Below are 12,364 nucleotides of genomic sequence, written 5' to 3'. Positions count from 1 at the left end.
AGTCTCCTCTGCTGGCTTTTTAAAAATCTTTTTCTTGGTGTCACCACTGCCTCTCTGGCTGCTCCTCTCAGCCAGGCTCTTCTGGTCTGTGTGAAGTCCTTGAATGGCCCCATCCAAACCCAAGGTTTAGATGAGGTTTGGGAGAGTCACCACTGTTATCCTGAGGTTGGACTACTGCCCTCTGACCCCCACACTCTGGACCAGGGGTCCCCAAACTTTTTACATAGAGGGCCAGTTCACTGTCCCTCAGACCATTGGAGGGTCGCCACATACAGTGCTCCTCTCACTGACCACCAATGAAAGAGGTGCCCCTTCCGGAAGTGCGGCAGGGGGCTGGATAAATGGCCTCAGGGGGCCTCATGCGGCCCGCAGGCTGTAGTTTGGGGATGCCTGCTCTAGACCCTGCATTCAACTATCCTCTGGACTTCTCCACTTGGATTACCTCCCAGCACCTCACATTCAATGGGCCCCGAATTGAACATTATTTTCCCCAACATCTGCTCTTCTTCCTGCATCCTCTATTTCAGTGAGCATCACACTATCTTCCCAGTCACCAAAGCCAGACACTGCTTTGGTGCCACCAGGCTCCATATCATATACTTCATCCTCCTTGATGTTGAGCAGGAAATGAATAAAATGGCAATTCTCTGAACCACTATTTCCCAGTGATTTTGATCTAGGCAGTGTCATGACAGACATATTTCTGCTCCCAAGGAGGAGCCATTTAGGTTGGGACACAAGACACAATGAAATTCTTCTGCCAGACAGGCTTGGTAATACCACATTCCTTGGTCTTGTAGAAGAAAATGGGAAGAAATCAGGGTGCATGGGTCAGACAGGCAGGGGACTGTAGCCTCATGCTGTTGTCACCTGCTAGAACACAAGGGAGACAGTCACTGATAAAGACCTAGGATTATGGACTGTGGTCTCCACTTAGAATAGACCAACTACTAAGAGTTTCCCTGAACAGCTGAAGGGAGGAGCTGAATGCTCTCTTATCTTTGTTCTCAAAACAAAGTTGGGAAGGCAGCACCCATGTTTTCTCCATTGTGTGGGGGAGAGTTTTGGTTAGGAGAGCTACATCCGAAGGTCAGGGGTGGGGGAGGTGGCTGGCTCTGACTATGTCCAGTGGAAGAAAAGGCCATCTCTTTTCGGCTTCAGGCAGATTCTTTTCTGAGGTTTCAGCATCCTGTTTTCAAGGACTGTCCTGACCCCAGTGGGAGACACTGACCTCCTCTCTGACTCTTCCAGCAATCCATGGAAAGATTTCCAATGCTCCCTGTATCACTGAGAGCTGCCTTGCAGAACAGCTGGTGGAGAGCTGGGGAGGATATGATGGCCCTGATCTTGTTGGGGTGAGAAAGGGAGGACTTTTCAAAATATTTCCATGGGCCTAAAAAAACAAAACAAACAAAAACCGACAGAAAACAAACAAAAAACCAGTGATGGGGTGTTTCTCTTTAAGATATGAGTGTTTCTGGACACGGAACATGGGCAGTCCCCTAGGTTAGGACAGCCTGGGGTCTGCAGAAATCTTCCACCTTGCGGTAACTGCAGAACTGAGGCCTGAGCCACCCTGGGAAGGACCTGCTGTCTGTCTCCCAGGGCCCAGCAGGGACTTGCATAGTCCCGAATACTGGCAGGAGGCAGAGAGGACGATCAGGTTTACTTGAGAGCCTGGAAGAGGGTTGACTGATTACATGTGAAAGGAAAAGGACCTTACCTCACTCCCTTTTTAACCCCTTCTCTTCCTCCCGGTTGGCAGCTCCGCGGTGCCCCCGGGGCGCCTGTCTCCCCATCTCACACTGCCTTACTTGTGGCACTTCTGCAGCCCCTGGGCTCGAGGCTGTCGAACCAGGGGCTCCGGGTCAGGCAACCGCGCACCGGGAGATTCTCAAGGCTCTGATTCCGCGCCGCTCACTGCCCACTGCCCACTGCCGGGGATTTGCAGGCCAGGCCGGCTGGAGCGCTGTCGGGGAGGGCTGCTGACACTTGGTGGCTGCCCAAGCTGGGAAGGGGCTTCTGCAGAACCTGAGAACTGCGTGGAGGGGGCGGGGCATTACTGGGGGGGAAAAGCGGGCTCCTAGAAACGCATGAAGTTTGTTGGGTAGAGATACAAAAGGATATGGGAAGTACATGGGAGACCTTGGCCATTGACGATAGCCTTCTCCAGGCCTAACCCTACACCAAGAGGGCAGCTCTTGAACCTTGTCTTTGGAACTAGCATGGTGGAGCCCGCCAACTTGTCATCCGATTTTCTGCAAAATCTCTGCTAGTGGTTCTTAGTCATATTGGCTCAGAGTCCTCTTGAAAGCCACGCAATGAAATGTTCATGTGAGTGACAGAGTGCATGCAATTTAAAGGACTCTTCAGCTATCCATTCAGGGTTGCCTCAAGATGGGCCCAAGGCAAGTAAAAAGTAGAGACCCAGTACCACTTGTCTAGTACTGAGGCATTTTAGATCAGGTTATCAGACTGTGAAAGTATGTTCTGTCCCCCTACCTGACACTTTTATCTTTATAACTTTGAAAGCCAAGTTTGGATATAGAACTTGTCACCCATAGTTCCCCAATCCTCAGCCTGCTCCATTCTTCTTCCTATTCTACACTGAGGGGCCAGGCATGCACACAGGTAGACACCCAGCTGACAAGTCCAAGCTCCATCTGTACCCCTGTGAATAGTAGTTTCTGGGCACCTATGTAGCCAAGTGTGCGCAGTTGCAGAAGGATCTGTCCACCCGAGGACACCTGTGGCAGAGGCTGCAGTGACCTTGGGACTGGGCAGAAAATGCCAGAGTCTAAAACAATGCTTCTGGTGAAAGGCCAGATTTTTAAGTTTCCAACTGCAATGGACTGATACTTTTGTAAAATACAATGTATTTTAGTAGCATTAGTCTAACAATGCAATGTATTATGCTAGCATTACAGGAGCTTGAATGTTGTGGCAAAGTCAAATTGTGATAAAAGTTTCTCAGTGCTTGCTTTCAATTTTTACACTTTGTGCATTGTGCAGCAGCAACAAGCATTTTGCTGACTGGTAGCAGTTAGAGGACTACACTGAATAGTACTGTCTAGAAGGAGTCAATGTGGGCTCCAGGAAGGCAAGTCCCTAGGCCCCTCTGAGACATCATTTATGGGACGGGAGGCCAGAGAAGGGCCCATATTGTAGTGGTGAGGGTGCTGAACAGTTACCTTTTGTGCCTAAGGGTCTAAGAGTGGCAGAAGGCTTTTGGGATATAGATCCTTGAATTGTGTGGAATGCTAGCATAATTTATCAAGAAGTCCAAAGTTGCTTATACAATATCATGGCACTAGGCCTCCACTGGGCCAGTGGCCAAGGATAGACAAGAGAATAAAAGACAGAATATATATTCATAGATAAGAAAATGTATATATAACCACATAGCTTGACTGTTAGTTTTATTCATACAATGAGGTATGGGCTCTTTAGAATGTAACACACCCAGGTACTATGAAGGGGTTGCTGACATTTCTTGCCTTGTCCCAGTGGGGTCACATGCCAGCCACAGCTGATTACTCATTCTGAATCCATCATCTCTTGACTCTTTGGTTGTGTGAGTGTGGGCTCTAAGTACCATGTGCTAGTTTTCCTCATTCTTTTCTCCTAGTTTTATTGTTTTGTGTGATAAATTTTTAGAAAAGACTTTATTTATTGATTTTAGAAAGAGGAGAGAGAAAGGGGGGAAGAAAGTTAGCACCAGGAACATAATATATATTTTTAAATGATTTTATTTATTGATTTTACAAGGAGAGGCGAGAGGGTGGGAGAATGAGAAGTATCAACTCATAGTTGCTTCACTTTAGTTGTTCATTGATTGCTTGTTGTATGTGCCTTGACTGGGCAAGCCCAGGGTTTTGAACTGGCAACTTCAGCATTCCAGGTTGACACTCTATTCACTTTGCCATCACCTGGTCAGGTCAGAAAAGTGTTTGATAAAACTCTATACCATTTATAGTAAAATCTCTTAGAAAGCTAGGAATAGAAGGAAACTTTCTTACTCTGATAAAGAGTATAATTTAAAAAAACTACATCTTACATCATTACTTAATAGGGAAATATTGAAAGCTTTCTTTCTGAGATTGAGAACGAGACAAGGTTATCCACTATCATAATTTCTAGTCAATGTTATTGTTCTAGAGGCTCTAGACCAGGGGTTCTCAAACTACGGGCCGCATGTGGCCCCCTGAGGCCATTTATCTGACCCCTGCCGCACTTCCGGAAGGGGCACCTCTTTCATTGGTGGTCAGTGAGAGGAGCATAGTTCCCATTGAAATACTGGTCAGTTTGTTGATTTAAATTTACTTGTTCTTTATTTTAAATATTGTATTTGTTCCTGCTTTGTTTTTTTACTTTAAAATAAGATATGTGCAGTGTGCATAGGGATTTGTTCATAGTTTTTTTTATGGTCCGGCCCTCCAACGGTCTGAGGGACAGTGAACTGACCCCCTGTGTAAAAAGTTTGGGGACCCCTGCTCTAGACAATACAATAAAGGCAAGAAAAAGAACTAGAAGTTGCAAATATTGGAAAGAAAGAAAAATTAAGCAACTGTGTTGCAGACAACATGATTGTATACATAGAAAACTCAAAAGAATCTACAGATAGCCTGGCCTGTGGTGGCACAGTGAATAAAACATTGACCTGGAATGCTTAGGTCACTGGTTCCAACCCCCAGGCTTGCCTAGTCAAGGCTCATTCAAGAAGCAACTATTACTAGTTGATGTTCCCCCCACCCCCAATTTCTCTCTCTCTCTTTTCTCTCTAAAAATCAATAAATAAAATCTAAAAAAAAAGAAAAAGAAAACCAGGCAGTGGCACAGTGGATAGAACATCTGACTGGGATGCAGAGGACCCAGGTTCGAAATGTTGAGGTTGCCAGCTTGAGTGCAGCTCATCCAGCTTGAGAGCGGGGTTGCTGGCTTGAGCGTGGGATTATAGACATAACCCCATGGTCATTGGCTTGAGTCCAAAGATCGTTGGCTTGAAGGTCAAGGTCATTGGCTTGAGCAAGGGGTCACTGGCTTGAGTAAGGGGTCACTGGCTTGAGTAAGGGGTCACTTGCTCTGCTGTAGCCCCCTGGTCAAGGCATATATGAGAAAGCAGTGAATGATCAACTAAGTTGCCAAAACAAAGAATTGATGCTTCTCATCTCTCTTCCTTCCTGTCTGTCTGTCCCTATCTGTCCCTCTCTCTGTCTCTCTCTCTAAAAAAAAGAATCTACAGATAAACTATTAATATTAATAAATGAAGTAGTAAGATTATGACTACAAGGTCAAATAAGAAAAAGATTGCATTTCTATATACAATCAATAATAAGATGATCTTTTAGATAAATAGTGCTGGAGCAATTAGATACGTATGGAGAAAAATGTTAAGCCTTATCTTATAACATATACAAAATATTAATTCAAAATGAATCATAGGCCAAAATATAAAAAATAAGAAAATAAAGCTCCTCTAAGAAAACAAAGAAGCCTGGCCTATGATGGTGCAGTGGATAGAGGATCAATCTGGAATGTTAAGATCGCTGGTTCAAAACCCTGGGCTTACCCGGTCAAGGCACATACAACAAGCAATCAATGAACAACTAAGTAAAGCAACTATGAGTTGATACTTCTCATTCTCCTCCCCCTCTTTTCTCTGTAAAATCAATAAATAAAATCTAAAAAAAAAAAAAAAGAAAGAAAACAAAGAAGACTATTTTTATGACCTTGGGTGGAAAGAGATTTCTTAAACAGGACATAAAAGATATTAACCATATAATTAAAATATTAACAAACTATATACTTTATTAAAATAAAGAGCTCCTGATTACCAAAAGACAGCACTAGGGGAGTAAAAATTTCAGACTGGCAAATAATTTGCATTATACATACCTAACAAATAATTTATATTGGAATACATAAAGTAGTACAAGTAAATAAGGAAACAAACAAAAATTTCAATTAAAAAATGAGCTCAAGACTTGAGTGAGCATTTCAAAAAGAACCAATATACACATGAAAGATGTTTAACAACAGAGAAATGTTAATTAAAACTATAACTCAAGCCCTGGCCGGTTGGCTCAGCGGTAGAGCGTCGGCCTAGCGTGCGGAGGACCCGGGTTCGATTCCCGGCCAGGACACACAGGAGAAGCGCCCATTTGCTTCTCCACACCTCCACCGCGCTTTCCTCTCTGTCTCTCTCTTCCCCTCCTGCAGCCAAGGCTCCATTGGAGCAAAGATGGCCCGGGCGCTGGGGATGGCTCTGTGGCCTCTGCCTCAGGCGCTAGAGTGGCTCTGGTCGCAATATGGCGACGCCCAGGATGGGCAGAGCATCGGCCCCTGGTGGGCAGAGCGACGCCCCTGGTGGGCGTGCCGGGTTGATCCCGGTCGGGCGCATGCGGGAGTCTGTCTGACTGTCTCTCCCTGTTTCCAGCTTCAGAAAAATGAAAAAAACAACAACAACAAAAAAAAACACCTATAACTCAATACTACTCATACTTACAAGAAAAGCTAAAATAAAATATTCAATAGATTGGTAATACCACGTGCTGGCAATGGTGCGAAGTAACGGTTACTCTCATGATCTTGCTGGTGGAACTGTAAATTGTTTCACGTACTTTGGAATCTGGCAGAATTGACCACTAGGTAACTACCAAAGTTGAATGTATGCTTACCCTATGATCAGAAAATTTACTTCCAGGTGAGATAAATAAAGAAATTAAGTTATATGTTCATCAAAAGACATGTACAAAAATGTTGACAGCAACTTTGTTCACAATAGCCAAAAGTCAAAACAATCTAAGTGTCTTTCAACAGAATAGAAAAATAAATTATATATTCCTACAATGAGAGACTACATGGACATAGAAAAGATAAGTTATAGATAAACACAATAACATGGATTAACCTCAAAGAACTTATGTTGAACAAAATATGCCAGACACAAAAGACAATATTCTGTATGAATTTATGCCCACATTAAGAAGAGGCAGAATCAACAATAGTTATTCTTTGAATAGCAGTTATTCTTTTGTGGGATTAGGATAGGGAAGAACCTTCTGGGATGCTAGAAATATTCTATATCTCTTTTTTAATTATTTATTTTGGAGAGAAATTAAGGAGGAAGACATTGATTTGTTGTTCCACTTATTTATGCATTCATTGTATGTGCCTTGGAGATTGACTTACAGCCTTGGCATATTGGGATGACGGTCTAACCAACTGAGCTACACGGCCAGGGCAAAATACTCTATCTCTTGATCTGTGTGGAACTTTCATGAACATATCTATGCAAAAAAATTATTGAAGTATACCCTTAAGGTTAGTACAGTTCATGGCTATAAATAATGTATTTCAATTAAAAGTATTTAAAAATAAAAATAACATTTATACCAAGCTGCAAAAACAACTATCTAGTAATAATTCCATTAAATGAACTATCCATATAACCACTTTGGTGCCCTGCTCCCAGCACTATCCCCACATTCCTAAAGGTAGCCTCTATCCTGACCCCCATACTACAGATCCGTTTTGCCAGTTTTTGTACTTTATATAAATTGAATCATGTAATCTGCATGATGCTGTGTCTAGCTTCTTTTATATTCATGAGATTCATCCATAATGTGCTGTACAAAAAGTCACTGGGCCTGATGTGGCATGCGGGCCAGGGTTTGCTGACCCAGAGTTAGAGGATCAGGACAGTCCAAACTGTGGTGAATGGACTTTAACTCAGACTTCTCCGGTTGTTTTTAGGGTGATGGGATGCCAGGGGGCAATGTTCCAAGGCTGGCTCTTCCCAGAGCAGCAAAATGGCTAAATCATTTCCCGGTCTCAAGCTCCTACTCAGCATGGTCCAGAGCAAGAGAGAAGTGTCTCCTGTGTCATCCATCGAGTCTGTCCTCGTACTGGCCCACGTGCCCCTTCCCTCACCAAACACTTTGACAGGGAAGTGCTCTGCCCTGTGTGTGTATGTGTGCATGTGTTCTGAGAGGTCCCTTGACTGGTTTAGATGAATCTGTGGCTATCCTTAAGGTTGGAGGTGGGGTTGATCCTTTTAACTTCTGAGGCTGCTTTGATACAGAGAGGGTGAGTAGGTGTCAAGAAGCAGCCATAGTGACCAACACTCCTGCAAGTAGCAGTTTGGGGTCTGGGTCATCTGTACCAACATTAAGCACTTGATTGCAAGTGACAGAGGAGCCTGTATGTACTAAATAAGTGTGTGTGTGTGTGTGTGTGTGTGTGTGTGTAATATGGGGCTTTCTAAGTGTGGGGCCCAGGGCAAGAGCCCAACATACTCACTCATGAGAAGTCAATGTTCTTGAAACAAGAACATTGTTTATTGTGGCTGAAGCCCAAACAATAAGAAGAATGTGGCCAGAGATGAGGCTGAGATAAAAGCCGGGGTGATTACTGGAGAGCCCTTTTCTCTGCCAAGCATTTCAGCCTTATCCTGGGATTAAGCAGTGCCCTTGGGTGGTACTGAGTAGAGGAGAGCCCACTCTACCCCAATTCAATGGCTTTTTGGATCCTTCTCATACTGCCCTTTCCTATTTCTCAAAGACAACAATAAGGGCCAACTTCTCATTTACAGCCATGTGTGGCTTAATAATGGGAGACGTTCTGAGAAATATACCTTTAGGCGATTTCCTCCTTGTTCGAGCATCACAGAGTACACTTACACAAACCTAGATGGTATATAGCTCACTATGCACCTAGCCTATGTAGTCTAGCATTGCTCATAGGCTACAAGCCTGTACAGCATGCTACTGTACTGAATAGTGTAGGCAACTGTAACACAATGGTAAGTATTTGGGTATCTAAACATATCTAAACAGTCAATAGGGTGTAAAAGATAAAGTGTGTGTGTGTGTGTGTGTGCACGTACACCTTAGGAAGGGCAGAGGGAAGGCTATGGAGGGAGGCTCCACAAGAGGGAGAGTCAGCATCAGGAGGAAGGAAGGGAGAGAGGGAAGGTAGCGATGAGAAGCAGAGATAAAATGAAAACCAGAGACATAAAGCTTAAAAAGAGAAATAATAAATAGAGAGAGGAGGGAGGAACCTTGGAGATGAGAAAGGAAGAGGACTGGGAAGAAAATGGAAAGAGAAATGGAGGGAAGGGGAGTGGGACTTGGGCAGGAGTATGTGTGCCTGTGGGTGCAGGGGGGGGAAGCAGGTAGGGCACTCTCAGGCTCCTCCTCCCCAGCCCACTCATCTAGCTCCCTCCATAACTTTGGGCCCCAGCCGCAGGAAGGGGCATGACATCATCTATTTTATTTATTTGTTTGTTTGTTTATGACAGACATAGAGAGAGAGACAGATAGGGACAGACAGGCAGGAAAGAGAGAGATGAGAAGCATCAATTCTTTATTGCAGCACCTTAGTTGTTCATTGATTGCTTTATCATATGGGCCTTGACTGGGGGCTATAGTGAAGCAAGTGACCCCTTGTTCAAGCCAGCAACGTTGGGCTTAAGCCATCAACCTTGAGCTTTAAGCCAGTAATCTTTGGGCTTAAGCCAGTGACCATAGGGTTATGCCTATGATCCCATACTCAAGCCACTGACCCCATAGTCAAGCTGGTGAGCCCATGCTCAAACCAGCAACCTTGAGGTTTTGAACCTAGGTCCTTTGTGTCCCAGTCTGATGCTCTATCCACTGTGTCACAGCCTAGTCAGGCTATTTATTTATTTATTTATTTATTTTTTATATATTCATTTTAGAGTGAGAGGAAGGGAGAGAGAGAGAAAGAGAGACAGGAACTACTTTTTATTTATTTAGAAAATTAAATTTAACAGGATGATCTGTCAACAAGAGTACATAGATTTTGGGCAAACATTTCTACATCAAGACAGGAACTTTAAGCTGTTCCTGTATGTGCCCTGACCGGGGATTGAACAAGCAACCTCTGTGCTTCGGGACAATGCTCTAACCAACCAAGCTATTTGTTCAGCGTGGCATCATCATTTAAGCCACGCTATGCTAGTAACGTCAACAGCTAGTTGGGTCCAGCCTTTTCTCTTAACATTGCAAACAAACTTTTTGCTTATAATCTTATGATTATATGTTGTATATGATGTGTTATATTGGAACAGTGAGAAACAGATGTTTGCCACATAATTAAGTAGTCAAATTAAGGAGTCTTTATTTCAAAAAGCTGGCGACCAATGAGGGATCTAGCATTCCAAAAACTCGTGACCCCAAACACATTCAGGAGCTAGCTTTTCAAGGCAAAATTACATTCTGGCCAGGGAATGGGGAGAAGGGGGAGCCTAGCAGTTAAACAAAGCAGAGAAACAAACTTATTTACAATGTTTATCTATAGGATTAGTTCAGGGAGAAACGTTCAGGGCATATCTGCAACCCTGCAAAACCAGCCCAAGGCCACCACCTTGCAAAACTTGCCTAAGGTCAGGGGTAGGGAGTCTTTTTAGAAAAAGTGAATTTTGGGTAAAGTTATTTATGCTAAGAGTCTCTCTTTTCTACATTTCAGATGGAAGTAGTGCATGACTGTACTCATCTTTCAAATTATTCAATAAATCTAAAGTTCTTTCATTCTTTTATTTTTTGTTTTTTTGGTTTGTTTGTTTTTTCATTGGCAGTGTCTAAGCTGACACTTCTCTGCACCCAAGCCCATCTGCAGAGACACTGGGCTTTTGCATGGCCAAGCCCTCCATTGTTCCTCCTAACCTCTTCTAGAATGCATGCCTTGCATACATTTCTGTTGCTGCCTGAATTACATTATCTTGCAGATTTTTTTTACATGTCTGTCTTTTTTTAATTAATTTATTGTGTTTACATAGATTCTAATGTCCCGCATGTTCCCCAGTACATCCCCCTCTGTCCCCCTCCCCGTAACGCCCTCCCCCCTTCCCTCCAAGATTTGCTTTTCTGCTCTCATCCCATCCTATCACCCTATCATCCCCTTTCCCTCTGTCCGCTTTCCTTCTGGATTTTTTGATTCCACCTTTGTCTCTATTCTGCTCCTCAGTTCATATTATTCGTCAGATTTCTCAGATGAGTGAGGTCATATGATATTTTTCTTTCTCTGCCTGGCTTATTTCACTTAACATAATAGTTTCTAGTTCCATCCATGTTGTCGCAAATAATAATATTTCCTTCTTTTTCATGGCCCCATAGTATTCCATTGTGTATATGTACCACTGCTTTTTTTTTTTTTTGTACCACTGCTTTTTAATCCACTAGTCCTGGCCCTGGCTGGTTGGCTCAGTGGTAGAGCGTCGGCCTAGCGTGCGGAGGACCCGGGTTCGATTCCCGGCCAGGGCACATAGGAGAAGCGCCCATTTGCTTCTCCACCCCTCCGCCGCGCTTTCCTCTCTGTCTCTCTCTTCCCCTCCCACAGCCAAGGCTCCATTGGAGCAAAGATGGCCTGGGCGCTGGGCATGGCTCTGTGGCCTCTGCCTCAGGCGCTAGAGTGGCTCTGGTCGCAATATGGCGACCCCCAGGATGGGCAGAGCATCGCCCCCTGGGGGGCAGAGCACCGCCCCTGGTGGGCGTGCCGGGTGGATCCCGGTCGGGCGCATGCGGGAGTCTGTCTGACTGTCTCTCCCTGTTTCCAGCTTCAGAAAAATGAAAAAAAAAAAAAAAATCCACTAGTCCACTGACAGACACTTGGGCTGTTTCCAGATCTTTGCTATTGTGAACAATGCTGCCATAAACATGGGGGTGCATTTCTTCTTTTGAATCAGTGATATGGTGTTCTTGGGATATATTCCTAAAAGTGGGATGGCTGGGTCAAAAGGCAGTTCAATATTTAATTTTTTGAGGAATCTCTATACTGTTTTCCATAGTGGCTGCACCAGTCTGCATTCCCACCAGCAGTGCAGGAGGGTTCCCTTTTCTCCACATCCTCGCCAGCACTTACTCTCTGCTGTTTTGTTGATGAGCGCCATTCTGACAGCTGTGAGGTGATATCTCACTGTGGTTTTAATTTGCATTTCTCTAATGATTGGTGATGTTGAGCATTTTTTCATATGCCTATTGCCATCTGCATGTCCTCTTTGGAGAAGTGTCTATTCATTTCTTTTGCCCATTTAATGATTGAACTGTTTATCTTCCTGGTCTTGAGTTTTACAAGTTCTTATAAATTTTGGTTATTATCCCCTTATCAGATGTATTGTTGAATATGTTCTCCCATTGTGTGGTTTGCCTTTTTATTTTGTTCATATTGTCTTTTTTTTTTTTGTATTTTTCTGAAGCTGGAAACGGGGAGGCAGTTAGACAGACTCCCACATGCGCCCGACTGGGATCCACCCAGCTCACCCACCAGGGGCGATGCTCTGCCCATCCGGGGCGTCGCTCTGTCGCGACCAGAGCCACTCTAGCGCCTGGGGCAGAGGCCAAGG

At 44.1% G+C, this 12,364-nt stretch overlaps 1 non-coding gene across 1 annotated transcript; it reads left to right on the top strand.

The window, feature by feature from the left end:
* The first annotated feature begins 11,209 nt into the window (after nt 1–11,209).
* Nucleotides 11,210–11,285, top strand: TRNAA-AGC (transfer RNA alanine (anticodon AGC)). The gene has a single exon. It is a non-coding gene; the product is annotated as a tRNA-Ala (tRNA).
* Nucleotides 11,286–12,364: the final 1,079 nt, after the last annotated feature.

This window comes from Saccopteryx leptura, chromosome 2, assembly GCF_036850995.1.
Source record: "Saccopteryx leptura isolate mSacLep1 chromosome 2, mSacLep1_pri_phased_curated, whole genome shotgun sequence".
Classification (NCBI taxonomy): domain Eukaryota; kingdom Metazoa; phylum Chordata; class Mammalia; order Chiroptera; family Emballonuridae; genus Saccopteryx; species Saccopteryx leptura.
Note: the sequence above shows the minus strand (reverse complement) of the source record. Positions and strands in the feature narration are given on the sequence as shown.